Genomic DNA, 26,561 nt, shown 5'->3' with positions numbered 1-26,561 from the left:
ACATATATGCCACACCAAATCTTTTTGAGTTACAACGTGTTGTTTAGGAAATACAAGATAATTTTGTACGATGCATTATTTCTTCTCGTAAAGTTTAAGCATTTCTAATATGTACGTATTTGTCTTTACTCTGCAAAGCTGTATTCCATTATAACGTGGAATTCTTACATATTCTTTCGAGAGAAAACTCTCCTGTGCGTTCTCTTTTGAGGCTATATGCTTAGACATACACGCAACACCAAAGCTTTTCAAGTTACAACGTGTTATTTAGTAAAAACAAGATAAGTTCGCATGATGTGGTATTTCCCTAAAATGTGATATTCTGACATATTTTTTCGATAGAAAACACTCCTGTGCCTTCTCTTTTGAGGCTACAAGCTTATACATACATGCAACACCAAATCTTTTCGAGTTACAATGTGTTGCTTAGGAAAAACAGGATAATTTTGCACAATGTGATATTTCTTCTCGTAAAGTTTAAGTATTTCCAATACGTACGTATTTGTCTTTACTCTGCAACACTATATTTCCTTATAACATCGTATTCTTACATATTCTTTCAAGAGAAAACTCTCCTGCGCGTTCTCTTTTGAGGCTGCACGCTTAGACATACACGCAACACCAAAGCGTTTTGAGTTACAAAGTGTTGTTTAGGAAAAACAAGATAATTTCACACGATTCTGGATTTCCATAAAACGTGGTATTCTGAAATATTTTTCGAGAGAAAATTCTTCTATGCATTCGCTTTTGGGACTGCATGCTTTACCATACACGCAACACAAAATCTTTTCGAGTTACAACGTGTAGTTTAGGAAATACAAGATAATTTTGCACGATGCATTATTTCTTCTCGTAAATTTTAAGTATTTCTAATACGTACATATTTGTCTTTATTCTGCAACACTGTATTTCCTTATAACGTTGTATTCTTACATATTTTTTCGAGATAAAACTCTCCTGTGCGTTCTCTTTTGCGGCTACACACTTAAACATACGCGCAACACCAAAGATTTTCGAGTTAAAACGTGTTGTTTAGGAAAAACAAGATAATTTCGCACGATGCGGGATTTCCTTAAAACGTGGTATTATGACATATTTTTTCGAGAGTAAATTCTCCTGTCCGTTCTCTTTTGAGGCTACACGTTTAGACATAAACACAACACCAATTCTTTTCGAGTTACAACATGTTGTTTAGGAAAAACAAGATAATTTTGCATGATGCGTTATTTCTTCTCGTAAATTTTAAGTATTTAAAATACGTACGTTTGTCTTTACTCTGCAACACTGTATTTCCTTATAACGTGGTATTCTTCCATATTCTTTCGAGAGAAAACTCTCCGGTGGGTTCTTTTTTGAGGCTACACGCTTAGACATACACGCAACACCAAAGCTTTTCAAGTTACAATGTGTAGTTTAGGAAAAATAATATAATTTCGCACGATGTGCTATTTCCTTGTAACGGGGTCTTCTGACATGTTTTTTCGAGAGAAAACTCTCCTGTGCGTTCTCTTTTGAGGCTAGAAGCTTAGACATACATGGAACACCAAATCATTTCGAGTTACAACGTGTTATTTAGGAAAAACAAGATAATTTTTCACGATGCGTTATTTCTTCTCATAAAGTTTAAGTATTTCCTATATGTACGTATTTCTCTTTAATATGCTACTCTGTATTTCCTTATTACGTGGTATTCTTACATATTCTTATGAGTGAAAACTCTCCTGTGCATTCTCTATTGAGGCTAAACGCTTAGACATACACGCAACACCAAAGCATTTCGAGTTAAAATATGTTGTTAAGGAAAAACAACATAATTTCCCACGATGCGTGATTTCCTTAAAACGTGGTATTCTGACATATTTTTTTCGAGAGAAAACTCTCCTGTGCATTCTCCTTTGAGGCTACAAGCTTAGATATACACTCAACACCAAATACTTTCGAGTTACAACGTGTTGTATAGGAAATACAAGATAATTTTGTACGATGCGTTATTTCTTCTTGTAAAGTTTAAGTATTTCTAATAGATACATAGTTGTCTTTACTCTGCAACACTGTATTTCCTTATAACGTTGTATTCGTATATAATCTTTCGAGAGAAAACTCTCCTGTTCATTCTCTTTTGAGGCTACACACTTAGATATACATGTAACACCAAAGGTTTTCGAGTTAAAACTTGTTTAGGAAAAACAACATAATTTCACACGATGAGGGATTTCCTTAAAATGTGATATTCTGACATATTTTTTTGAGAGAAAATTCTTCTGTGGGTCCTCTTTTGAGGATACACGTTTAGACATACACACAACAACAAATCTTTTTGAGTTACAACGTGTTGTTTAGGAAATATAAGATAATTTTGTACGGTGCGTTATTTCTTCATGTAAAGTTTAAGTATTTCTAATATTTACATATTTGTCTTTACTCTGCAACACTGTATTTCCTTGTAATGAGGTATTCTTAAAACGTGGTATTCTGACATATTTTTACGAGAGAAAATTCTCCTTTGCATTCTATTTTGAGGCTACACACTTAGACATACACGCAACACCAAATCTCTTCGAGTTACAATGTGTTGTTTAGGAAGTACAAGATAATTTTGTACGATGCTTTATTTCTTCGAGTAAAGTTTAAGTATTTCTAATACATACATAGTTGTCTTTACTCTGCAACACTGTATTTCCTTATAACGTGGTATTCATACAGATTCTTTCGAGAGAAAACTCTCCTGTGCGTTCTCTTTTGAGGCAACACGTTTAGACATACAAGCAATACCAAAGCATTTCGAGTTACTACGTGTTTTTAGGAAAAACAAGATAATTTCACACGATGCGGGATTTACTTAAAACGTGGAATTCTGACATTTTTGAGAGAAAACTCTCCTGTGCATTCTATTTTGAGGCTACAAGCTTAGACATACACGCAACACCAAATCCTTTCAAGTTACAGCCTGTTGTTTAGGAAATACAAGATAATTTTGCACGATGTGTTATTTCTTCTCGTAAAGTTTAAGTATTTCTAATATGTACATATCTGTCTTTACTCTGCAACACTGTATTTCCTTGTAATGTGGTATTCTTACATATTCTTTCGAGTGAAAACTCTCCTGTGCATTCTCTTTTGAGGCTACACGCTTAGAAAAGCAACACCAAAGCTTTTCCAGTTACAACGTGTTGTGTAGGAAAAACAAGATATTTTCGCAAGATGCTGGATTTCCTTAAAACGTGGTATTCTGACATATTTTTTCGAAAGAAAACTCTCCTGTGCGTTCTCGTTTCCGGCTACATGCTTAGACATACACTCAACAACAAATCTTTATGAATATCAACTAGGTGTTTAGGAAATACAAGATAATTTTGTACGGAGCGTTATTTCTTCTCATAAAGTTTAAGTATTTCTAATACATACACATTTTTCTTTACTCTGCAACACTGTATTTCCTTGTAATGTGGTATTCTGACATATTCTTTTGAGAGAAAACTCTCCTGTGCATTCTCTTCTGAGGCTACACACTTAGGCATACACACAACACCAAAGCTTTTCGAGTTAAAACGTGTTGTTTAGGAAAAAAGAAAGATAATATCGCACAATGCTGGATTTCCTTAAAACGTGGCATTCTGACATATTTTTTCGAGAGAAAACTCTCCTGTGCATTCTCTTTTGAGGCTACATGCTTAGTCATACACTCAACACCAAATCTTTTCGAGTTACAACGTGTTGTTTAGGAAAAACCAGATAATTTTGCATGATGCGTTATTTCTTCTTGTAAAGTTTAAGTATTTCTAATACGTACATATTTGTCTTTACTCTGCAACACTGTATTCCGTTATTACGTGGAATTCTTACATATTCTTTCGAGAGAAAACTTTCCTATGCATTCTCTTTTGAGGCTACATGCTTAGACTTACACGCACCACCAAAGCTTTTCAAGTTACAACTCATTGTTTAGGAAAAACAAGATAATTTCACATGATGTGGTATTTCCCTAAAACGTGGTATTCTGACATTTTTTCGAGAGAAAACTCTCCTGTGCATTCTCTTTTCAGGCTACAAGCTTAGACATACACGCAACAACAAATCTTTTTGAGTTACAACGTGTTGTTTAGGAAATACAAGATAATTTTGTATGATGCGTTATTTCTTCTTGTAGAGTTTCAGTATTTCTAATACGTACGTATTTGTCTTTACTCTGCAACACTGTATTTCCTTATAACATGTTTTCTTACATATTCTTTCGAGGTAAAAATCTCCTGTGCATTCTCTTTTGAGGATACACGCTGAGACATACACGGAACACCAAAGCTTTTCGAGTTACAGCGTGTTATATAGAAAAAAAGAAGATAATTTCGAATGATGCAGGATTTCCTTAAAACGTGGTATTCTGACATATTTTTTTGAGAGAAAACACTCCTGTGCCTTCTCTTTTGAGCCAACAAGCTTATACATACACGCAACACCAAATCTTTTTGAGTTACAATGTGTTTTTTAGGAAAAACAAGATAATTTTGCACGACGTGTTATTTCCTCTCGTAAAGATTAAGTATTTCTAATACGTACTTATTTGTCTTTACCCTGCAACACTGTATTTTCTTATAATGTGATATTCTTACATATTCTTTCAAGAGAAAACTCTTCTCTTCGTTCTCTTTTGAAGCTACACGCTAAGACATACACGCAACACCAAAGATTTTCGAGTTACAACGTGTTGTTTAGTAAAAACCAGATAAGTTCTCACGATGCGGGATTTCCTTAAAAGGTGGTATTCTGACATATTTTTACGAGAGAAAATTCTCCTGTGCATTCTCTACTGAGGCTACATGCTTAGACATACACGCAACACCAAATCTTTCCGAGTTACAACCTGTTGTTTAGGAAACACAAGATAATTTCGCACAATGCGGGATTTCCTTAAAACGTTGTATTCTGACATAATTTTTGAGAGAAAACTCTCCTGTGCATTCTCTTTTGAGGCGACAAGCTTAGACATACACGCAACACCAAATCTTTTCGAGTTACAACCTGTTGTTTAGGAAAAACAAGATAATTTCGCACGATGCGGGATTTCCTTAAAACGTGGTATTCTGACAAATTTTTTTTGAGAGAAAACTCTCCTGTGCGTTCTCCTTTGAGGCTACATGCTTAGATATACAGGCAACACCAAATCCTTTCGAGTTACAACATGTTGTATAGGAAATACAACATAATTTTTCTACGAAGCGTTATTTCTTCTTGTAAAGTTTAAGTATTTCTAATACATACATAGTTGTCTTTACTCTGCAACACTGTATTTCCTTATAACGTTGTATTCGTACATAATCTTTCGAGAGAAAACTCTCCTGTTCGTTCTCTTTTGAGGCTACACCCTTAGATATACACGTAACACCAAAGGTTTTCGAGTTAAAACTTGTTTAGGAAAAACAACATAATTTCGCACGATGAGGGATTTCCTTAAAACATGATATTCTGACATATTTTTTCAAGAGAAAATTCTTCTGTGGGTCCTCTTTTGAGGATACACGTTTAGACATACACACAACAACAAATCTTTTTGAGTTACAACGTGTTGTTTAGGAAATACAAGATAATTTTGTACGGTGCATTATTTCTTCTCGTAAAGTTTAAGTATTTCTAATATTTACGTATTTGTCTTGACTCTGCAACACTGTATTTTCTTGTAATGAGGTATTCTTAAAATGTGTATTCTGACATATTTTTACGAGAGAAAATTCTCCTGTGCATTCTATTTTGAGGCTACACACTTAGACATACATGCAACACCAAATGTCTTCGAGTTACAATGTGTTGTTTAGGAAGCACAAGATAATTTTGTACGATGCTTTATTTCTTCGATGTAAGTTTAAGTATTTCTAATACATACATAGTTGTCTTTACTCTGCAACACTGTATTTCCTTATAACGTGGTATTCTTACAGATTCTTTCGAGAGAAAGCTCTCCTGTGCGTTCTCTTTTGAGGCTACACGTTTAGACATACACGCAATACTAAAGCATTTCGAGTTACTACATATTTTTAGGAAAAACAAGAAAATTTCGCACGATGCGGGATTTCCTTAAAACGTGGTATTCTGACATAATTTTTGAGAGAAAACTCTCCTGTGCATTCTCTTTTGAGGCTACAAGCTTAGACATACACGCAACACCAAATCTTTTCGAGTTACAACCTATTGTTTAGGAAACACAAGATAATTTCGCACGATGCGGGATTTCCTTAAAACGTGGTATTCTGACATAATTTTTGAGAGAAAACTCTCCTGTGCATTCTCTTTTGAGGCGACAAGCTTAGACATACACGCAACACCAAATCTTTTCGAGTTACAACCTGTTGTTTAGGAAACACAAGATAATTTCGCACGATGCGGGGTTTCCTTAAAACGTGGTATTCTGACAAATTTTTTTTGAGAGCAAACTCTCCTGTGTGTTCTCCTTTGAGGCTACATGCTTAGATATACAGGCAACACCAAATCCTTTCGAGTTACAACATGTTGTATAGGAAATACAAGATAATTTTTCTACGATGCGTTATTTCTTCTTCTAAAGTTTAAGTATTTCTAATAGATACATAGTTGTCTTTACTCTGCAACACTGTATTTCCTAATAACGTTGTATTCGTACATAATCTTTCGAGAGAAAACTCTCCTGTTCGTTCTCTTTTGAGGCTACACCCTTAGATATACACGTAACACCAAAGGTTTTCGAGTTAAAACTTGTTTAGGAAAAACAACATAATTTCGCACGATGAGGGATTTCCTTAAAACGTGGTATTCTGACATATTTTTTTGGGAGAAAATTCTTCTGAGGGTCCTCTTTTGAGGATACACCTTTAGACATACACACAACAACAAATCTTTTTGAGTTACAACGTGTTGTTTAGGAAATACAAGATAATTTTGTACGGTGCGTTATTTCTTCTCGTAAAGTTTAAGTATTTCTAATATTTACGTATTTGTCTTTACTCTGCAACACTCTATTTCCTTGTAATGAGGTATTCTTAAAACGTGGTATTCTGACATATTTTTACTAGAGAAAATTCTCCTGTGCATTCTATTTTGAGGCTACACACTTAGACATACACGCAACACCAAATCTCTTCGAGTTACAATGTGTTGTTTAGGAAGTACAAGATAATTTTGTACGATGCTTTATTTCTTCGATGTAAGTTTAAGTATTTCTAATACATACATAGTTGTCTTTACTCTGCAACACTGTATTTCCTTATAACGTGGTATTCTTATAGATTCTTTCGAGGGAAAATTCTCCTGTGCGTTCTCCTTTGAGGCTACACGTTTAGACATACACGCAATACTAAAGCATTTCGAGTTACTACGTATTTTTAGGAAAAACAAGATAATTTCGCAAGATGCGGGATTTCCTTAAAACGTGGTATTCTGACATAATTTTTGAGAGAAAACTCTCCTGTGCATTCTCTTTTGAGGCTACAAGCTTAGACATACACGCAACACCAAATCTTTTCGAGTTACAACCTGTTGTTTAGGAAACACAAGATAATTTCGCACAATGCGGGATTTCCTTAAAACGTTGTATTCTGACATAATTTTTGAGAGAAAACTCTCCTGTGCATTCTCTTTTGAGGCGACAAGCTTAGACATACACGCAACACCAAATCTTTTCGAGTTACAACCTGTTGTTTAGGAAAAACAAGATAATTTCGCACGATGCGGGATTTCCTTAAAACGTGGTATTCTGACAAATTTTTTTGAGAGCAAACTCTCCTGTGTGTTCTCCTTTGAGGCTACATGCTTAGATATACAGGCAACACCAAATCCTTTCGAGTTACAACATGTTGTATAGGAAATACAAGATAATTTTTCTACGATGCGTTATTTCTTCTTGTAAAGTTTAAGTATTTCTAATACATACATAGTTGTCTTTACTCTGCAACACTGTATTTCCTAATAACGTTGTATTCGTAAATAATCTTTCGAGAGAAAACTCTCCTGTTCGTTCTCTTTTGAGGTTACACCCTTAGATATACACGTAACACCAAAGGTTTTCGAGTTAAAACTTGTTTAGGAAAAACAACATAATTTCGCACGATGAGGGATTTCCTTAAAACGTGGTATTCTGACATATTTTTTCGGGAGAAAATTCTTCTGTGGGTCCTCTTTTGAGGATACACCTTTAGACATACACACAACAACAAATCTTTTTGAGTTACAATGTGTTGTTTAGGAAATACAAGATAATTTTGTACGGTGCGTTATTTCTTCTCGTAAAGTTTAAGTATTTCTAATAATTACGTATTTGTCTTTACTCTGCAACACTCTATTTCCTTGTAATGAGGTATTCTTAAAACGTGGTATTCTGACATATTTTTACGAGAGAAAATTCTCCTGTGCATTCTATTTTGAGGCTACACACTTAGACATACACGCAACACCAAATCTCTTCGAGTTACAATGTGTTGTTTAGGAAGTACAAGATAATTTTGTACGATGCTTTATTTCTTCGATGTAAGTTTAAGTATTTCTAATACATACATAGTTGTCTTTACTCTGCAACACTGTACTTCCTTATAACGTGGTATTCTTACAGATTCTTTCGAGAGAAAACTCTCCTGTGCGTTCTCTTTTGAGGCTACACGTTTAGACATACACGCAATTTCAAAGCATTTCGAGTTACTATGTATTTTTAGGAAAAACAAGAAAATTTCGCACGATGCGGGATTTCCTTAAAACGTGGTATTTTGACATAATTTTTGAGAGAAAACTCTCCTGTGCATTCTCTTTTGTGGCTACAAGCTTAGACATACACGCAACACCAAATCTTTTCGAGTTACAACCTGTTGTTTAGGAAACACAAGATAATTTCGCACGATGCGGGATTTCCTTAAAACGTGGTATTCTGACATAATTTTTGAGAGAAAAATCTCCTGTGCATTCTCTTTTGAGGCGACAAGCTTAGACATACACGCAACACCAAATCTTTTCGAGTTACAACCTGTTGTTTAGGAAACACAATATAATTTCGCACGATGCGGGATTTCCTTAAAACGTGGTATTCTGACAAATTTTTTTTGAGAGCAAACTCTCCTGTGTGTTCTCCTTTGAGGCTACATGCTTAGATATACACGCAACACCAAATCCTTTCGAGTTACAACGTGTTTGTATAGGAAATACAAGATAATTTTTCTACGATGTGTTATTTCTTCTTGTAAAGTTTAAGTATTTCTAATAGATACATAGTTGTCTTTACTCTGCAACACTGTATTTCCTTATAACGTTGTATTCGTACATAATCTTTTGAGAGAAAACTCTCCTGTTCGTTCCCTTTTGAGGCTACACACTTAGATATACACGTAACACCAAAGGTTCTCGAGTTAAAACTTGTTTAGGAAAAACAACATAATTTCGCACGATGAGGGATTTCCTTAAAACGTGGTATTCTGACATATTTATTCGAGAGAAAATTCTTCTGTGGGTCCTCTTTTGAGGATACACGTTTAGACATACACACAACAACAAATCTTTTTGAGTTACAACGTGTTGTTTAGGAAATACAAGATAATTTTGTACGGTGCGTTATTTCTTCTCGTAAAGTTTAAGTATTTCTAATATTTACGTATTTTTCTTTACTCTGCAACACTGTATTTCCTTGTAATGTTGTATTCTTAAAACGTGGTATTCTGACATATTTTTACGAGAGGAAATTCTCCTGTGCATTCTATTTTGAGGCTACACACTTAGTCATACACGCAACACCAAATCTCTTCGAGTTACAATGTGTTGTTTAGGAAGTACAATATAATTTTGTACGATGCTTTATTTCTTCGAGTAAAGTTTAAGTATTTCTACTACATACAGAGTTGTCTTTACTCTGCAACACTGTATTTCCTTATAACGTGGTATTCTTACAGATTCTTACGAGAGAAAACTCTCCTGTGCGTTCTCTTTTGAGGCAACACGTTTAGATATACATGCAATACCAAAGCATTTCGAGTTACTACGTGTTTATAGGAAAAACAAGATAATTTCGCACGATGCGGGATTTCCTTAAAACGTGGTATTCTGACATAATTTTTGAGAGAAAAATCTCCTGTGCATTCTCTTTTGAGGCGACAAGCTTAGACATACACGCAACACCAAATCTTTTCGAGTTACAACCTGTTGTTTAGGAAACACAATATAATTTCGCACGATGCGGGATTTCCTTAAAACGTGGTATTATGACAAATTTTTTTTGAGAGAAAACTCTCCTGTGTGTTCTCCTTTGAGGCTACATGCTTAGATATACACGCAACACCAAATCCTTTCGAGTTACAACGTGTTTGTATAGGAAATACAAGATAATTTTTCTACGATGTGTTATTTCTTCTTGTAAAGTTTAAGTATTTCTAATAGATACATAGTTGTCTTTACTCTGCAACACTGTATTTCCTTATAACGTTGTATTCGTACATAATCTTTTGAGAGAAAACTCTCCTGTTCGTTCCCTTTTGAGGCTACACACTTAGATATACACGTAACACCAAAGGTTCTCGAGTTAAAACTTGTTTAGGAAAAACAACATAATTTCGCACGATGAGGGATTTCCTTAAAACGTGGTATTCTGACATATTTATTCGAGAGAAAATTCTTCTGTGGGTCCTCTTTTGAGGATACACGTTTAGACATACACACAACAACAAATCTTTTTGAGTTACAACGTGTTGTTTAGGAAATACAAGATAATTTTGTACGGTGCGTTATTTCTTCTCGTAAAGTTTAAGTATTTCTAATATTTACGTATTTTTCTTTACTCTGCAACACTGTATTTCCTTGTAATGTTGTATTCTTAAAACGTGGTATTCTGACATATTTTTACGAGAGGAAATTCTCCTGTGCATTCTATTTTGAGGCTACACACTTAGTCATACACGCAACACCAAATCTCTTCGAGTTACAATGTGTTGTTTAGGAAGTACAATATAATTTTGTACGATGCTTTATTTCTTCGAGTAAAGTTTAAGTATTTCTACTACATACAGAGTTGTCTTTACTCTGCAACACTGTATTTCCTTATAACGTGGTATTCTTACAGATTCTTACGAGAGAAAACTCTCCTGTGCGTTCTCTTTTGAGGCAACACGTTTAGATATACATGCAATACCAAAGCATTTCGAGTTACTACGTGTTTATAGGAAAAACAAGATAATTTCGCACGATGCGGGATTTCCTTAAAACGTGGTATTCTGACATAATTTTTGAGAGAAAACTCTCTTGTGCATTCTCTTTTGAGGCTACAAGCTTAGACATACACGCAACAACAAATCTTTTCGAGTTACAACCTGTTGTTTAGGAAATACAAGATAATTTTGCATGATGCGTTATTTCTTCTCGTAAAGTTTAAGTATTTCTAATATGTACGTATCTGTCTTTACTCTGCAACACTGTATTTCCTTGTAATGAAGTATTCTTAAAACGTGGTATTCTGACATATTTTTACGAGAGAAAACTCTCCTGTGCATTCTCTTTTGAGGCTACAAGCTTAGACATACACGCAACACCAAATCTTTTCGAGTTCCAACCTGTTGTTTAGGAAATACAAGATAATTTTGCACGATGCGTTATTTCTTCTCGTAAAGTTTAAGTATTTCTAATATGTACATATCTGTCTTTACTCTGCAACACTGTATTTCCTTGTAATGTGGTATTCTTACATATTCTTTCGAGTGAAAACTCTCCTGTGCATTCTCTTTTGAGGCTACACGCTTCGACATACACGCAACACCAAAGCTTTTCCAGTTACAACGTGTTGTGTAGGAAAAACAAGATATTTTCGCAAGATGCTGGATTTCCTTAAAACGTGGTATTCTGACATATTTTTTCGAAAGAAAACTCTCCTGTGCGTTCTCGTTTCCAGCTACATGCTTAGACATACACTCAACAACAAATCTTTATGAATATAAACTAGGTGTTTAGGAAATAGAAGATAATTTTGTACGGAGCGTTATTTCTTCTCATAAAGTTTAAGTATTTCTAATACATACGCATTTTTCTTTACTCTGCAACACTGTATTTCCTTGTAACGTGGTATTCTGACATATTCTTTCGAGAGAAAACTCTCCTGTGCATTCTCTTCTGAGGCTACACTCTTAGGCATACACACAACACCAAAGCTTTTCGAGTTAAAACGTGTTGTTTAGGAAAAAATATATATAATATCGCACAATGCTGGATTTCCTTAAAACGTGCCATTCTGACATATTTTTTCGAGAGAAAACTCTCCTGTTCATTCTCCTTTGAGGCTACACGCTTAGTCATACACTCAACACCAAATCTTTTCGAGTTACAACGTGTTATTTAGGAAAAACCAGATAATTTTGCATGATGCGTTATTTCTTCTCGTAAAGTTTAAGTATTTCTAATACGTACGTATTTGTCTTTACTCTGCAACACTGTATTCCGTTATAACGTGGAATTCTTACATATTCTTTCGAGAGAAAACTTTCCTATGCGTTCTCTTTTGAGGCTACATGCTTAGACTTACACGCACCACCAAAGCTTTTCGATTTACAACTTGTTTAGGAAAAACAAGATAATTTCGCATGATGTGGTATTTCCCTAAAACGTGGTATTCTGACATATTTTTTCGAGAGAAAACTCTCCTGTGCATTCTCCTTTGAGGCTACAAGCTTAGACATACACGCAACAACAAATCTTTTTGAGTTACAACGTGTTGTTTAGGAAATTCAAGATAATTTTGTATGATGCGTTATTTCTTTTCGTAGAGTTTCAGTATTTCTAATATGTACGTATTTGTCTTTACTCTGCAACACTGTATTTCTTTATAACATGGTTTTCTTACATATTCTTTCAAGGTAAAAAGCTCCTGTGCATTCTCTTTTGAGGATACACGCTGAGACATACAAGGAACACCAAAGCTTTTCGAGTTACAGCGTGTTATATAGAAAAAAAAGAAGATAATTTCGAATGATGCGGGATTTCCTTAAAACGTGGTATTCTGACATTTTTTTGAGAGAGAAAACACTCCTGTGCCTTCTCTTTTGAGGCTACTAGCTTATACATACACGCAACACCAAATCTTTTCGAGTTACAATGTGTTGTTTAGGAAAAACAAGATAATTTTGCATGACATGTTATTTCCTCTCATAAAGATTAAGTATTTCTAATATGTACTTATTTGTCTTTACTCTGCAACACTGTATTTTCTTATAACGTGGTATTCTTACATATTCTTTCAAGAGAAAACTCTTCTCTTCATTCTCTTTTAAAGCTACATGCTTAGACATACACGCAACACCAAAGATTTTCGAGTTAGCACGTGTTGTTTAGTAAAAACCAAATAATTTCTCACGATGCGGGATTTCCTTAAAACGTGGTATTCTGACATATTTTTACGAGAGAAAATTCTCCTGTGCATTCTCTTTTGAGGCTACATGCTTAGACATACACGCAACACCAAATATTTTGAGTTACAACCTGTTGTTTAGGAAACACAATATAATTTCGCACGATGAGGGATTTCCTTAAAACGTGGTATTCTGACATTTTTTTTCGAGAGAAAACTCTCATGTGCGTTCTCTTTTGAGGCTACACGCATAGACATATATGCCACACCAAATCTTTTCGAGTTACAACGTGTTGTTTAGGAAATACAAGATAATTTTGTGCGATGCATTATTTCTTCTCATAAGTTTAAGTGTTTCTAATATGTACGTATTTGTCTTTACTCTGCAGAACTGTATTTCCTTGTAACGTGGTATTCTTACATATTCTTTCTCGAGAAACCTCTCCTGTGCGTTATCTTTTGAGGCTGCACCCTTATACATACACGCAACACCGAAGCTTTTCGAGTTACAACATGTTGTTTAGGAGAAACAAGATAATTTCGTACAATGCGGGATTTCCTTAAAACGTGGTATTCTGACATATTTTTATGAGAGAAAATTCTCCTGTGCGTTCTCTTTTGAGGCTACATGCTTAGACATACACACAACACCAAATCTTTTTGAGTTACAACGTGTTGTTTAGGAAAAAACAAGATAATTTTGCACGATGCATTATTTCTTCTCGTAAATTTTAAGTATTTCTAATACGTACGTATTTGTCTTTACTCTGCAAGACTGTATTTCCTTATAACTTGGTATTCTTACATATTCTTTCGAGAGAAAAATCTCCTGTGTGTTCTCTTCTGAAGCTACACACTTACACATACACACAACACAAAGCTTTTCGAGTTAAAACGTGTTGTTGAGGAAAAACAAGATAATTTCGCACAATGCAGGATTTCCTTAAAACGTGGTATTCTGACATATTTTATGGAGAGAAAACTCTCCTGGGCGTTCTCATTTGAGGCTACATGCGTAGTCATACACGCAACACCAAATCTTTTCGAGGCAAAACGTGTTGTTTAGGAAAAACAAGATAATTTTGCATGATGCGTTATTTCTTCTCGTAAAGTTTAAGTATTTCTAATACGTACTTATTTGTTTTTACTCTGCAACACTGTATTCCATTATAACGTGGGATTCTTATATATTCTTGGGAGAGAAAACGCTCCTGTGCATTCTCTTTTGAGGCTACACGCTTAGACATACACGCAACACCAAAGCTTTTCCAGTTACAACTTGTGGTGTAGGAAAAACGAGATAATTTCGCACGATGACCGATTTCTTAAAACGGGGTATTCTGACATGTTTATTCGAGAGAAAACTCTCCTGTGCATTCTCCTTTGAGGCTAGAAGCTTAGACATACTCGCAACACAAAATCTTTTCGAGTTACAACGTGTTATTTAGGAAAAACAAGATAATTTTGCACGATGCGTTATTTCTTCTCATAAAGTTTAAGTATTTCCAATATGTACGTATATGTCTTTAATATGCAACTCTGTATTTCCTTTTCACGGGGTATTCTTACATATTCTTTCGAGAGAAAACTCTCTTGTGCGTTCTCGTCTGAGGCTACACACTTAGACATACAAGCAACACCAAAGCTTTTCAAGTTACACTGTGTTGTTTAGGAAAAACAAGATATTTTCGCACAATGAGCGATTTCCTTAAAACCGGGTATTGTGACATGTTTTTTCGAGAGAAAACTCTCCTGTGCATTCTGTTTTGAGGCCAGAAGCTTAGACATACACGCAACACCAAAGCTTTTCGAGTTACAACATGTTGTATAGGAAACACAAGATAATTTCGCACGATGCAGGATTTCCTTATAACGTGGTATTCTGACATACTTTTTTGAGAGAAAACATTCCTGTGGGTTCTCTTTTGAGGCTACCAGCTTAGACATACATGTAACACCAAACCTTTTCGAGTTACAACGTGTTGTTTAGGAAAAACAAGATAATTTTGCACGATGTGTTATTTCTTCTCATAAAGTTTAAGTATATCCAATACATACGTATTTGTCTTTACTCTGCAACACTGTATTTCCTTATAACGTGGTATTCTTACATATTCTTTCGTGAGAAAATTCTCCTGTGCATTCTCTTTTGAGGCTGCACGCTTAGACATACACGCAACACCAAAGCTTTTCGAGTTACAACGTATTGTTAAGGAAAAACAAGATAATTTCGCAAGATGCGGGATTTCCTTAAAACGTGGTCTTCTTACATATTTTTTTCGATAGAAAACTCTCCTGTGCATTCTCTTTTGCGGCTACAAGCTTAGACATACATGCAACTCCAAATCTTTTCGAATTTCAACTTGTTGTTTAGGAAATACAAGATAAATTTGTACGGAGCGTTATTTCTTCTCGTAAACTTTAACTATTTCTAGTATGTACATATTTGTCTTTACTCTGCAACACTGTATTTCCTTGTAACATGGTTTTCTGACATATTGTTTCGAGAGAAAAGTCTCCTGTGCGTTCTCTTCTGAGGCTACACACTTAGACATACACGCAACACAAAGCTTTTCGAGTTAAAATGTGTTGTTTAGGAAAAACAAGATAAGTTCACACAATGCTGGATTTCTTTAAAATGTGGTATTCTGACATATTTTTTCGAGAGAAAACACTCCTGTGCGTTCTCTTTTGAGGCTACACGCTTAGTCATACATGCAACAGCAAATCTTTTCGAGTTACAAGGTGATGTTTAGGAAAAACAAGATAATTTTGCATGATGCCTTATTTCTTCTCGTAAAGTTTAAGTATTTCAAATATATACGTATTTGTCTTTACTCTGCAACACTATTTCAGTATAACGTGGTATTCTTACATATTATTTTGAGAGAAAGTTCTCCTGTGCATTCTCTTTTGAGGCTGCACGCTTAGTCATACACGCAACACCAAATCTTTTCGAGTTACAACGTGTTGTTTAGGAAATACAAGATAATTTTGTACGATGTGTTATTTCTTCTCGTAAAGTTTAAGTATTTCGAATACATCTGTATTTGTCTTTACTCTGCAACACTGTATCGTTATGACGTGGTATTCTTACATATTCTTTCGAGAGAAAACTCTCCTGTGCATTCTCTTTTGAGTGTACACGCTTAGACATACACGCAATACCAAAGCTTTTCGAGTTACAACGTGTTGTTTAGGAAAAACAAGATAATTTCGCATGATGCGGTATTTCCTTAAAACGTGGTATTCTGACATATTTTTTCGAGAGAAAATTCTCCTGTCGGTTCTCTTTTGAGGCTACACATTTAGACATACATGCAACACCATATCTTTTCGAGTTACAAGGTGTTCTTTACGAAATACAAGATAATTTTGTGTGCTGCGTTATTTCTTCTCATAAAGTGTAAGTATTTCTAATACGTATGTATTTGTCTTTACTCTGCAACACTGTATTTCCTTGTAATGGGGTATTCGTACATATTCTTTCGAGTGAAAACTCTCCTGTGCGTTCTCTTCTGAAGCTACACACTTAGACATATAGACAACACCAAAGCTTTTCGATTTAAAACTTGTTTAGGAAAAAACAAGTTAATTTCTCAAGATGCGGGATTTCCTTAAAATGTGATATTCTGATGCATTCATTCAAGAGAAAACTCTCCTGTGCGTTCTCTTTTGAGGCTACATGCGTAGTCATACACGCAACACCAAAGCTTTTCGAGTACAATGTGTTGTTTAGGGTAAACAAGATAATTTTGCAGGATGCATTATTTCTTCTTGTAAAGTTTAAGTATTTCTAATACGTACGTATTTGTCTTTACTCTGCAACACTGTATTTCCTTATAACGTGGTATTCTTACATATTCTTTCGAGAGAAAACTCTCCTGTGCATTCTCTTTTGAGGCTGCACGCTTAGACATACAAACAACACCAGAGCTATTCGAGTTACAATGTGTTATTAAGGAAAACAAGTTAATTTCGCAAGATGCGGGAATTCCTTAAAACGTGGTATTCTGACATATTTTTTCGAGAGAAATCTCTCCTGTGTATTCTCTTTTGAGTCTACATGCTTAGACATACACGCAGCACCAAATCTTTTCGAGTTACCACATGTTGTTTAGGAAATACAAGATAATTTTGTATGATGTCTTATTTCTTCTCGTAAACTTTAAGTATTTCTAATACGTACTTATTTGTCTTTACTCTGCAACACTGTATTTCCTTGCAACGAGGTATTCTTACATATTCTTTTGAGAGAAAACTCTCCTGTGCGTTCTATTCTGGGGCTACACATTTAGACATACACGCAACACCAAAGCTTTTCGAGTTAAAACTGGTTGTTTAGGTAAAAACAAGATAATTACGCATGATGCGGGATTTCCTTAAAACGTGGTATTCTGAAATATTCATTCGTGAGAAAACTCTCCTGGGTGTTCTCTTTTGAGGCTCCACGCTTAGTCAAACACGCAACACCAAATCTTTTCGAGTTACCACGTGTTGTTTAGTGAAAACAAGATAATTTTGCTCGATGCATTATTTCTTCTCGTAAAATTTAAGTATTTCTAATACGTACATATTTGTCTTTATTCTGCAACATTGTATTCCGTTATAACGTGGAATTCTTACATATTCTTTCGAGAGAAAACTCTCCTGTGCGTTCTCTTTTGAGGCTGCACACTTAGTCATACATGCAACACCATATCTTTTCGAGTTACAACGTGTTGTTTAGGAAAAACAAGATAATTTTGCACAATGCGTAATTTCTTCTCGTAAAGATTAAGTATTTCTAATACGTATGTATTTGTCTTTACTCTGCAACACTGTATTTCCTTATAACGTGGTATTCTTACATATTCTTTCGAGAAAAAACTCTCCTGTGCATTCTGTTTTGAGGCTGAACCCTTACACATACACGCAACACCAAACTTTTTGAGTTTCAACATGTTGTTTAGGAAAAACAAGATAATTTCGCACGATGCGGGATTTCTTTAAATGAGGTATTCTGAAAAATTTTTTGAGAGAAAACTCTCCTGTGCATTCTCTTTTGCATTTACATGCTTAGACATACACGCAACACCAAAGCTTTTCGAGTTACAACGTGTTGTTTAGGAAAAACAAGATAATTTCGCACCATGAGGGATTTCCTTAAAACGTGGTAATATGACATAATTTTTCGAGAGAAAACACTCCTGTGCGTTCTCTTTTGAAGCTACAAGCTTAGACATACATTCAACACCAAATCTTTTCGAGTTACAACGTGTTGTTTAGGAAATACAAGATAATTTTGTATGATGCGTAATTTCTTCACATAAAGATTAAGTATTTCTAATATGTACATATTTGTCTTTATTCTGCAACACTGTATTTCCTTATAACGTGATTTTCTTACATATTTTTTTGAAAGAAAACTCTCCTGTGCATTCTCTTTTGAGGCTACACGCTTAGACATACATGCAACACCAAAGCTTTTCGAATTACAACGTGTTGTGTAGGAAAACAGGATAATTTCCCACGATGCTGGATTTCCTTAAAACGTAATATTATGACATATTTTTTCGAGAGTAAATTCTCCTGTGGGTTCTCTTTTGAGGCTACACGTTTAGACATACACGCAACACCAATTCTTTTCGAGTTACAACGTGTTATTTAGGAAAATCAAGATAATTTTGCATGATGCATTATTTCTCGTAATTTTTAAGTATTTCTAATATGTACGTATTTGTCTTTACTCTGCAACACTGTATTTCCTTATAACGTGATATTCTTACATATTCTTTGAGAGAAAACTCTCCTGTGCATTCTAGTTTGAGGCTACACGCTTAGACATACACGCAACACCAAAGCTTTTCGAGTTACATCGTTTTGTTTAGAAAAAACAAGATAATTTCGCACGATGCGATATTTCCTTAAAACGTGGTATTCTGACATACTTTTTCGAGAGAAAACTCTCCTGTGCGTTCTCTTTTGAGGCTACAAGCTTAGACATACACACAACATCAAATCTTTTTGAGTTACAACATGTTGTTTAGGAAAAACAAGATAATTTTGCATGATGTGTTATTTCTTCTCGTAAAGTTTAAGTATTTACAATACGTACATATTTGTCTTTACTCTGCAACACTTTATTTATTTATAACGTGGTATTCTTACATATTCTTTTGAGAGAAAACTTTCCTGTGCGTTCTCTTTTAGGCTGCATGCTTAGAAAAAAACGCAACACCAAAGCTTTTCGTGTTACAACAAGTTGTTTAGGAAAAACAAGATAATTTCGCACGATACGGGATTTTCTTAAAACATGGTATTCTGACATATTTTTTCGAGAGAAAGCTCTCTTGTGCGTTCTCTTTTGAGGCTACAGGCTTAGACATACGCGCACCACCAAAGCTTATCGAGTCCATTGCGTTGTTTAGGCAAAACAAGATAATTTTGCACTGTGAAGAATTTCCTTCAAACGTGGTTTCTGACATATTTTTTCGAGAGAAAATTCTCCTTTGGGTTCTCTTTTGAGGCTACCCATTTGCACAAACACACAACACCAAATGTTTTCGAGTTACATCATGTTGTTTAGGAAAAACAAGATAATTTTGCATGATGCGTTATTTCTTCTCGTAAAGTTTAAGTATTTCTAAAGCGTACGCATTTGTTTTTACTCTGCAACACTGTATTCTGTTATAATGTGGAATTCTTATATGTTCTTTCGAAAGAAAATTCTCCTTTGCATTCTCTTTTGAGGCTAGATGCTTAGACATACACGCAACACCAAAGCTTTTCGAGTTACAACGTGTTGTTTAGGAAAAACAAGATAATTTCGCATGATGCGGTATTTCCTTAAAACGTGGTTTTCTGACATATTTTTTCGAGAGAAAATTCTGCTGTGGGTTCTCTTTTGAGGCTACACATTTAGAAATACACCCAACACCAAATCTTTTCGAGTTACAACGTGTTGTTTAGGAAAAACAAGATAATTTTGTACGATGCATTATTTCTTCTCGTAAATTTTAAGTATTTCTAATACATACGTATTTGTCTTTACTCTGCAACACTGTATTTCCTTATAACGTGGTATTCTTACATATTCTTTCGAGGGAAAACTCTCCGGTGAGTTCTCTTTTGAAGCTACACGCATAGACATACACGCAACACCAAAGCTTTTCAAGTTACAACTTGTTGTTTAGTAAAAACAAGATAATTTTGCATGATGCATTATTTCCTCTAGTAAAGTTTAAATATTTCCAATACGTACATATTTGTCTTTACTCTGCAACACTTTATTTCTTTATATCGTGGCATTCTTACATATTCTTTCGAGAGAAAACTTTCCTGTGCGTTCTCTTTTGAGGCTGCACGCTTAGGAAAAAACGCAACACCAAAGCTTTTCGAGTTACAACAAGTTGTTTAGGAAAAACAAGATAATTTCACATGATATGGGATTTTCTTAAACGTGGTATTCTGACATATTTCTTCGAGAGGACACTCTCCTGTGCGTTCTCTTTTGAGGCTACATGCTTACACATACACGCACCACAAAACTTTTCGAGTCCAACATGTTGTTTAGGAAAAACAAGATAATTTCGCACGATGAAGGATTTCCTTCAAACGTGGTATTCTGACATATTTTTTCGAGAGAAAATTCTCCTGTGGGTTCTCTTTTGAGGCTACCCATTTACACATACACACAGCACCAAATTTTTTCGAGTCACAACGTGTTGTTTAGGAAATACAAGATAATTTTCACTGTTTTGATGAGTGCTGGCCTGATCAACGTAGGCTTTCCCTGAGGTCCCTGTGAATGGAGAATGACATAGTTCCTTCTGAGACCCTGGAGCATGCTAGGCGCTAGGCAGGGCTAGTAACTGTCTGGGGCCTAGTCCTTGGTTTCTTTTCCTACAGCCCTGAGGTATGGAGATAAAACAGAGCTCTTTTAAAGCCATGAATATGCTTGGGAGAGCTGGTAACAGTCTGGAGCCAGATTCTGAGAACACAGTTATTCCCAACACATGGAACTGTGGATATCTTGACCTCTATAGGCTTGGACAGGAATGTTCTTGAGATACTCTGAGTTCCCCTTGTACATCACTGTTTGATTAAAATCCTCCTGGGTGTATTGCATTGTATGATAGTTTATGATACTACATAGAAATCTTTCATTCCCTCCATTTCCCCCATGTTAGTAGTAAAGAAGATGGTTTTCTTGGTGGTGGTGCATGCCTTTAATCCTAGCACTTGGGAGACAGAGGCAGGAGGATTTCTGAGTTCCAGGACAGCCTGGTCTACAAACAAACAAACAAAGAGAATCTTATATAGCATAAGCATAAGACATTGCTTGTGCAAGACCTTCCTACCCAAGTCTTTTTTTACTCTTTGTCCTACCATCAGTCTGAGTTGTTTAGGGATTTCCATTTGAACTCCTCCAAAAACAACTCAACTGAATGTAATCCATTCCTACCACTGATGTCCTGCCTGAATACAAAGGATTACCAGTTCAGACTCTGTGTTCTCCATTAGAATGAGTACTCACCAATATCATCCTCTAGATTCTAGGAATTTAGTAGTGCATTAAGTTTATACACTAACCTGAGATGTCCCCTAATTCTAGCTGTTTTTCTCTGCACTGTATTCTTTTCCTCCATCTCCCAGCTGATCCTCCATTCCTGTCCTCATTCTCCCTCATTCAACCACAGAATCTAGTCTATTTTCCCTTTCTAGGGAGAGCCATGTGTTCCCCTTATACTCCTCCTCTTTTCCTATCATCTCTCTGGGTCTGTGGATTGTAGCATGTAAATATCACTTACCTAATAGCTAATATCATTTATAAGGGAATGTATACCAAATTTGTGTTTCCAGGTCTTGGTTCCAACCTTGGGGTGATTTTTTTTCTAGTTGCATTTATTTTCCTGTAAATTTCATTATGTCATACCCCCACCCCAGGGCCAGAAGGTTTTATGTATTCATTTTACATCCTGAATGCTGCCCTGCCCCCATCTTCCTCTGGGCCTCCACCATACATAGTCTCTCCTACTATTCCTCCTCTGCTTCTTCTCTGAGAGGGTGGAGGAAGCTTCTGGGTGTTCTTCAACCCTGGTACATCAAATCTCTGCAAGACTAAATTTCATCATCTCCTACTGAGGCCTGAAAATGCAACACAGTTAGGGGAACCGGATCCACAGACGTGAAACAGCTTCAGGAGGTCCCATGAGAAGACTGAGCTGCACCTCTGCTCCCTTATGCAGGGAGCCTAAGTTCAGTCCCTCTATGCTCTTTGGTTGGTGGTCCTGTCTTTGAGAGCCTACAGGGTCCAGATTAGTTGTCTCTGTTGGTCTTCATGTAGAATTCCTATCCCCTCCAGTTCTCTCAATCCTTTCTTAATTTTTCAGTAAGACTTCCTGATTTCCTTTTAATATTTTGTTGTGAGTCACTGTATCTTTTTCAGTTAGCTGCTCAGTGCAGTCTCACAGAGGACAGCTCTTCTACCTCTTGACTGCAAGCATAAAGGAGTACCATTAATAGTGTGAGAATTTAGTGCTTACCCACGGGATAGGTCTCAAGTTGGTCCAGTTATTAGTTGGCCATTTCCTCGGTCTCTGTTCCATATCTGTTCCTGCATTTCTTATAGACAGGACAAGGTTTTGAGGGTGGGATGGAGTCTTTATCCCCTCCACTGTGGTTCCTGCCTGGCTACAGAAAGAAGACACTTCAGATTCCATATCCCTGTTGCTAGGAGTCTCATCTAAAGTCACCCCCATAGATTCCTATTAGCCTTTCCCATCTGAGATCTCTGGCAAGCCCTTGAAATGGCATCCACCCTTTCCAGTCATTGATTTCCATTCATTCTCTTAGCCCTTTGGTCCTTTTTCCTGTTTTTCCCCACAAATTATTTTCAACCCCCATCATTCCTTTCCCCATTCCCTCTCCTACCCAGTCCCCTCCCTCCATCTGCCTCCTATAACTATTTTTTTCTCCCTTTCAAGTGAAATTCAAGCATTGTTTCTTAGACCCTTTTTTTCTTGTTTAGCTTCTTTGGGTCTGTGGAGTATAGTGTATGCATCCTGTACTTTATGGCTAATATCCACTTTTAAGTGAGTACATACTATGCATGTTGTTTTGGGTCTCAGTTACCTCATTCAGAATGATCTTTTCTAGTTTCCATCTAGTTGCCTGCAAAATTCACAATGTTCTTGTTTTTAATAGCTGAGTAATATTTCATTGTGTAAATGAACCACATTTTCTGTATGCATTCTTTGATTGAGGGGCATCTGGGTTGTTTCTGTTTTCTGCCTATTATGAATGGAACTGCTATGCACATATTTGGAGCACATGTCCTCGTGATATGGTAGAGCATCTTTTAGGAGTATTATAGCTGTGTCTTCAGATATTCCCAGTTTCCTCAAAAATCACTGGATAGATTTGCAGAGTCATTACACAAGTTTGCACTCCCACCAGCAATGGAGGAGCATTTCTCTTCCTTCACATCCTCCCCCATATGTGCTGTAGCTTGAATACTTTATCTTACCCACTTTGATGTGTGTGAGGTCCAATCTCAGAGTCATTTTGATTTGTATTTTTCTGATGACTAAGGAAACTGAACATATCTTTAAGTGTTTCTTAGCCATTTGAAGATTCCTTTGTTGAGAATTCTCTCTTTAGCTCTATACTCCAGAGAGAGGAGGGAGAGACACAGAGAGAGAGACTGGGGGGGAGGGAGAGGGAGGGGGAGGAAGAGGGAGAGGGAGGGAGAGAGAGAGAGAGAGAGAGAGAGAGAGAGAGAGAGAGAGAGAGAGAGAGAGAGAGAGGGAGAGAGAAGAGAGCATTGGAAGACCAAAATGCCTAGATTATACAGGAAAGAACCTCTGGGTAAAAGGGCAGCCCATCCCCTGAGCTTGAATGTTCAGGGTAAGGGACAGGATTTGGCAGGTAGGGACTGAGGAAAGCTGGAGGAACCTGGAGGCCAGGTCTGCTTTGATATGCAAAAGATACACCTCTCTTCTTAGTCTTAGGGTCTGAAACCAAACCACAAAGCAGTCAAGGCTATTTCCCACTTCCTCTATTAGATTTAGGGTATCTGAATTTATGCTGAGATCTTTGATCCACTTGGAATTGAGTTTTGTGCACAGCGATAAATATGGATATATTTGCATTTTTCTACATGCAGACCTCCAGTTAGACCAGAAACATTTGTTGAAGATGCTTTCTTTTTTCCATTATGTAATTTTGCCTTCTTTGTGAAAAATCAAATGTCCATAGTTATGTGGTTTTTATTTCTTTGACTTGATTTTATCGATCAACCTCTCTTTTTCTATACCATTACCAGCTTTTTATTATTATTGTTATTGTTCTGTAGTTCAGCTTGAAATCAGGGATGATGATACCTATAGAAGTACTTTTATTATACTAGTTTGTTTTGTTTTGTTTTTGTTTTGTTTCATTTTTCCATATTAACTTGAGAATTGTTCTTTCAAGATCTGTACAGAATTGTGTTGGAATTCTGATGTGAATCATATTGAATCTGTAGCCCACTTTTGGTAAGATGCCAAGGACTCTTTAGTTTTAAGGTTCTTGAGAATGGGAGGATTAGATAGGTACAAAATAAGTGTCTCAGGCATTGATGAAGGTGCAAACTGACAGGTTTCTGATTGATGTTCTGAAACTGCTCTTGGAGACAGCTTGTGGTCATTCTTTCTCCCTCTCTCTCTCTCTCCCTTTCTCTCTCTCTCTGTCTCTCTCTCTGTTTTTTCTTCTCTCTGATTTTACCTCAGTCTTTTATTGGTCTCACTTTTTTTTGCTATACAATAATATACAAACAAAAGCCTTTTTATAATTTTTCTTAAGCTCATTATTTTCCCTGAAACACTCTATATGATGATGTCACTAGAAAACATTGCACACACAAAGTCACAGTTCAATGTCTGGTATAGCAAGTTATACATTAACATTTTATTTTTAGAAAAAGCTACAAATTATACATCATCTGGACATAAACAAGGTTATAGCATTATCATAAGAACATAAAGGTACTAAACAGGTCAGGATAATGTTAATATTTTTAACTTGTCTAAATTTGCAAAATCTCTGTATTAATCTCATCTAAGTATTTCTATAATGCTTTACAACCTCTTTTCCAAATGCTATCTTGAGTCCTCTTGCAGTTTTCCCCAGAATTCTTCACAAGCCCAAATTCTATCTCTAAGAACTTATACCCTAATTTCCTTAGGCAGACAAAGCCAGGGAGTCAAATTAGTATGTTCCATTCTTTCCAGAAGGGCGATTCACTAATCCAAGGACCCCTTGCTGTGTCCAATTATTCTACTCATTCTTTTATCTCTCTTTATTATACATTTATGTTACACTTTTCTGTTATGGGTGTGCTGATGCTGTTTGTATTCTGATGTTATTTCTGCTTCCTCAAAACAAGTTATCCCTGACTAGAAGTCTATCAAATATTTACGTGATTCATGTGAACCTTGTCCCTATTTTCACTGATCAATAAAGGCTAGAGTCTGTGATTGGACAATAGAAGGGAGACGTGGGCCTGGAGTCTTGAAAATGAAGGTTTGAGAGTGGAGGTAGAGAGGCAGAAAACTACTTTGCTTACTCACTCTTTGTTAATATCTAACAAGTTGCTTAGTTCTGAAGTGATGTACATTCTTGGGAGTAATTTGTTTTCTTTACCTATACTTCATAATGTTTTTTCTCATAAGTTATTGGGGAACATACTGTTTTTTCATAGTCATGTACTAGAAAAAATAGAACATAATCACATTGTAATTTTATGCTGCTTGAAAGATTTTGCTGGGATATATAAGCTATGGGAGAATCAATAGTTGTTGGAACCTTGTTCCATACTTCAAAATTGTATATATGTAAAGTTTTATATAAATGTCTTAGAACTATGTTCAATTCATCACATCTGTATGTTTGTATAAGTATAAAGCTTGTGTGAGTGTGGTTGTTGGCACCTGCTCTATCCACTAACTTGTGTATGTATGTATATGTTTTTATGTGTATAGTGCATATATGTATATGTGAAATGCTTGGAAGCTACTTGTTGGAACTTTGTTCCATCCACCCATGAAGTATATGTGTATATGTGTATATTTGAATATGTATAAATATGTGTATATATGAAATGCTTCATGCTTGCTTATTGGAACTTTGCTCCATCCATTCAGTTGTGTAAATACGTATATGTCTGCCCATCTATATGTCTGCCCATCTATCTGTCTGCTTGACTGTCTCTATA

The sequence above is a fragment of the Apodemus sylvaticus genome, chromosome 17 (assembly GCF_947179515.1).
Source record: "Apodemus sylvaticus chromosome 17, mApoSyl1.1, whole genome shotgun sequence".
Classification (NCBI taxonomy): Eukaryota; Metazoa; Chordata; class Mammalia; order Rodentia; family Muridae; genus Apodemus; species Apodemus sylvaticus.
This window is presented reverse-complemented; position numbering follows the sequence as displayed.